Genomic DNA, 5275 nt, shown 5'->3' with positions numbered 1-5275 from the left:
CACTCTTGAGCAGTTATTCCAGAGAAATGAAGACTTATGTTGATACAGCAACTGATACATGAATGTTTACAGCAGTTTTATTTATAAGAGTCAAAAGTGGAGGCAATCCAGATATATTTCAATGGCTAAATGGTTAAACAGATGGTGTTGGACTCACACTATGGAATACTACTCAGCAATAAAAGGAAAAACCACTGATGCATGCAATGTCTTGGAGGAATCTCCATAGTATTTTGCTTAGTGAAAAATTCAGTCCCCAAAGTATACACACTGTAGTATTCCATTTATATGACATTCTAGAAATGGCAAAATTATAGAAATGGAGAGATTAGTGGTTTCTAGGGTTTAAGGATGGAGTGGGGTGGGAGGGAAGCTTACGTGACTATAAAAGGGCAACACAAAATCCTTGTGGAGATGGAGATGTTCTGTATCTTGACTGTATCAATGTCAATATCCCAGTTATGATATTTTACTATCTTTTTGCAAGATGTCACCATTGGGGGGAAACTGGGTAGAGAATACATAGGGTCTCTCTGTATTGTTTCTTGCAATTGTTTATATGAGTCAACAATTTCTCAAAACATTTACTTAAAAAACTGTAATGGAATAATATTTATACTTCTTTATTAACACCTTAAAAAAGATCTAGTGGTAGGTCTAATTACTGTTAATATTTGGAAGTAATGATGAATGATGAATGCAATATCTTCACCAACTGTACTGTGACATAAAAATATCTGTGCTTTCTATCTGTTACAGAGTCACATGTCTTGCTACTGCTATTGTCGTTTGTTGCTTAGATTCACAATGGAAGGAAATGCTAAATTTATTTGGAAGTTAGTGAAAATAAGAATCAATTCTTTCCTGTCCAAGGACACAGACCCCCGAAAGGTCTGCTCCCAAGCAGAGATTCAAAATAATAAACAAACAAACAAACAAACAAAGACACTGGTTAAGATATAGAGTTCTCTTTCCTACATTGGAACAATCCTACATCTTGCCCAAAGCAATGAGAATTCTTTTGATTGACAGGGGAAATGTCTCTATAAGCAAGTACAGAAGAGAAAAGATTAATGTTTTGGAATAGATAGCTCAATAAGAATGCTGTATTCTCTGAAGTTGGACTTAGTTTGTGGGGGTATGGGTAAAATGCACCAAAAAGGTCAGAATCGTTGGTAAATATGGGACCCATTATGGTGCCTCCCTCAGGAAAATGGTGAAGAAAATTGAAATAAGCCAGCAGGCCAAGTACACTTGCTCCTGTGGCAAAACCAAGATGGAAAGAAGAGCTGTGGGCATCTAGCACTGTGGTTCCTCCATAAAACAGTAGCCGGTGGTCCCTGGACCTACACCACCTCTGCCCTCACAGTAATGTCTACCACCAGAAGATTGAAGAAATTGAAAGACCAGTAGAATCTCCACCCTTTGAAACATTGCTAACTTATAATAAATGGGTTAACTTATGTAACAACAACAACAACAAAAGCTACTATGGGAGGTGTGAACAAAATAACTTGGGAGATCAGATGAAGTATTCACTCTGCCTCAGGTTTGTCTGTGAAGTTTTAAAGAAATCAAAGCTTTATCAAGAATTTGAAGAAGGGGGGCACCTGGGTGGCTCAGTCATTAAGCATCTGCCTTCGGTTCAGGGCGTGATCCCGGTGTTCTGGGACTGAGACCCACATCAGGCTCCTCCACTAGGAGCCTGCTTCTTCCTCTCCCACTCCCCTGCTTGTGTTCCCTCTCTCGCTGACTGTTTCTCTCTGTCGAATAAATAAATTTTTAAAAAAAATCTAAAAAAGAAGAATTTGAAGAAGGAATAAAGAAATCTCAGGCAGAGGAAAGAAGGGCATTTCAGGCAGAAAACAATGTGTGCCAAGACCTGGGGCATGGAGCCACTTGAGAAGCTGTGCTGTCAAGGAGTATTGAGATGTCTGCTTTGATGGCAGGCCAGAAGGCCTTAGTGGAGAGTGAAGGGTATAATTTAAGAAACTATCAAAGAAAGCTGGCAAAGTAATTGAACCAGAATGAGAAGAGCCTGCTAATAGATCTGCAGCTGATTGTATAAATGTTATGGGGTTGCTGAACAGGCTTTTATAGATGGAGAAATAAAGATGGAGATCAGACTTGATTTGAGGAGGGGAAGGGGAGTTAAATTTGGATGCCTCCGTGTGCTAGCACAGTGGTAAGTACAATGCATGCAATGCTTCTTAGATTTCTTAAAATCGTTTCTAGCATTGATATAATTTACAAGTAAGAAGACAATCTGAGAGAGTGTCAGTAATGTCCCAGAGGCTGAACAACTAATTAAAATGGTGGCATCAAGATGATAACTGAAGTCTTATCCATCTTTCAGCTCCATGTTCTTTCCACCCCTTTCCACCCCAGGTAGGATGAACTGGAGCGAGGCCAGTCTGAAGGTGGGAGAACTTTCAGGAGAAAGTCGCAGTCAGGAATCCAGCTGCGAGGTGGTAAGAGCCTGCCCAAAGGCAGACTGTCTCCATGCAATTGTTTGTTTTTTTAAGAAAAATGGTGTTATCCTGGAATTACTTAAATGCTATTGTTGTTGGTTTCTTTGCAGAGATTTAAGGAGTAGAGCTGCGAGGCAATCTCTGAGGTTTAGTGACTCAGTAATGTGAGTGGGTGAGGTTTCCAACTTTACAAAAAGGTATATAGTGGCAGGTTTTTAGCTTAGGGGATGGAGTGGGTGGTGATAATGTCAGGAACATGATAGGGCACTAGAGAAAGAAGCAGGATGCTACCTGAGGAAATAAACCATTAACAAATAATCAGAAGGACTTAGCCTGGAGTATCAGAATAACATTAGCAAAAAAATGTGGATAAACCTGGTATCCTTAGTGATTTGAGAAATACCACAAGGGATTTTTAATTTTTAATACTTAAAAAAAACTGAGTGTAATACGTTGGTTCAAAAATTATCCTTTTTATGGATAAAAATTATTTGGGAATTAATAAAAAGTTAGGGCTTAGCGGAATGAAACAAGGTTTAAAACTCTTATTTAAAGAGGATTTGTTGTTGCAAAGCAGAACGGGGCTTTGGTTTAACTGGTCAGTCAACACAAGTTTAGGCAACACCTAACAACACTACACAGCTAAAATATGCCTTCCCAGACCACCCTGTCTCTTCCCTATCTGACTGATTAGCTTATTTCTTTCATAGCCATTTGTCATAATCTAGAATTATCTTGTTTATTCACTTGTTCATTATCTATTGATTCCAGTGGAATGTCAGTTCCACAGGGGCTGGAAATGTCTCTCTTTTATTCAGTGTGGTGTCCCCAGTGCTTTGCAGACAGTAGGTACTCAGCAAGTTTTTGTTGAATGAAGGATTGGAGGCAGACCGATAAGCTGGTGTGCCTGGGGAATGTGAGTTGGGGCTTGAAGAATATATAGGATACAGGTAGGATAAAATGGAGTAGGGAGCCTGTCCAGACAGGAGGTCAATGTGAGTGAAATGATGGTGGCTTTGTTTCGGGGGATAGGGAGGAGAGTAGATGGACTAAAGCAGTGATTTTATGTTAGATTGTTTGGGGAAAAATTAAAATTGTTAGGATAGGGCTACATTTCAAGGAATATCCAAAGCCAAGCAGGATTTTAAAGCCAGAAGAGATTTTAGAGATCCAGTCAACTCCTTACAGATGAACTAGTTGAGAGATGACAGTCCCCAGGTTAACCAGATGGTTAATGCTGTTGTAACCAGAATCTCATTCTGTAGACTTCCAACCCAGCGCTCTTTCTGCACTACTTGGGAAATAGGGAGGCAATGAAACTTTTTGAATGGAGCAGAATATGTAGGTAAATTGGCATTTATGAGGAATAATCTGCTTCCATGTGTAGGATGAGTTGGAAAGAGGAAATTCTAATTCCAAGAGAACAGGCAACAGACTAAGAAGAAAGGCCTACATAATGACGGTAGAGGAGTAGAAGGGAGAAGGGCAGGTAATCGATGAAGGACAAACAGGCAGAAGTAGATTAAATTGTGCTACTTCCAAAATGAGCCTTTTGTGATAAAATATTTAGCTCTTCCCCTTAGAATATTTTTGTTCAGAGACACCTGGCTGGCTCAGTCAGAAGAGCATGTAACTATTGATCTTGGGGTTGTAAGTTCAAGTCCCATGTTGGGTGTAGAAATTACTTAAAAATAAAATATTTTTTATAAAAAGAATATTTTTGTTCAGTCCCAACTAGAATACTTACATGTTTTGCTTTTAACCTTTGCAGAATGCATTTTGAGCAAGGAAGTGTTTATTTTTGTAACAGTTTGTACAAATTCAAAAGAAATGCGTGTTATTGTCTAAGTAGTTGGAATAAAAAAATCATACATTAACATAAGGCCTATGTTAAATCATATCAACAATAACTGAAGACTCATGAAATCAAAGATACAGGATTGAGAACTGCCTTTCCCAAAACTTGAAAGCTTTGAATTTTCCTGTTATTGATAATAACATGATTTCTATTTTGTATTTAAAGCTTACAAATTCCTTCACACCAATTATATCCTTTGACCCTCACCAGAACTTGAGGCTAAGTGATGAGCTGAATGAGAAAACTGTGGCTCATAGAAGTGACATTTCCACACACAAAACTTCAGGAAGTGGAGCTGCCAATCAAATTTCTAAAGCTATTCCTTGTGTTAGACTTATTTGCCCCTTTAATACTTTCCAGCCATGTTTGAATTGATAAAGACAACAATTCATGCAGTCAGGATAAAAATCACATGCGTTCTGGGTTTCATTTTGCAGTGATCCATTTTGTGACATCCCCAAGCGCTCACTGAGTCATAGACTGTCTCTTCAGTGACTTCGGAACAATATACCAATAGAAGTTCCTCTCAGCATTGTGTAATAGACACCATCGACTGACCACACAGTTTCAGCTTCTCCTTTCTAACAAAACCCTAACTTTTTTCCACTACCCGTCCCTTCCCCAGGCATGATCCCACTCCTAGACTAAAGAGTAGTATTGGCTCCTGGTGATTCTATACCCTTTACCCATAATCATTCAAAAACCTAGCATTAAGCCAATCTGTGTATGATTTCTTCTCTGGACTGATAAAAGTTGATCTAATTAGACAAGAAATAACCTTTTCCCCCTATAGTTGGAGGAGCTATCTTTTGGTGTCCATTGCTGTGAATATGATGGAAGTCACTGTGTTGACAAAACTGAAGTGTAGGGGAGGAATGAGTGAAAGGGAGTGCCAAATAACATCAGGAGCTCTGAGTGTACTAGGACTGGTATCTACCCTAGCTTT

At 39.0% G+C, this 5275-nt stretch overlaps 1 pseudogene; it reads left to right on the top strand.

The window, feature by feature from the left end:
• Window positions 1–807: 807 nt before the first annotated feature.
• On the top strand, window positions 808–1632 carry LOC103658264 (annotated as a pseudogene).
• The last annotated feature ends 3643 nt before the right edge of the window (window positions 1633–5275 follow it).

The sequence above is a fragment of the Ursus maritimus genome, unplaced genomic scaffold, assembly GCF_017311325.1.
Source record: "Ursus maritimus isolate PB19 unplaced genomic scaffold, ASM1731132v1 scaffold_2, whole genome shotgun sequence".
Taxonomy (NCBI): domain Eukaryota; kingdom Metazoa; phylum Chordata; class Mammalia; order Carnivora; family Ursidae; genus Ursus; species Ursus maritimus.
The sequence above is the reverse complement of the archived record's forward strand: the minus strand, read 5'-3'. Positions and strand labels throughout refer to the sequence as shown.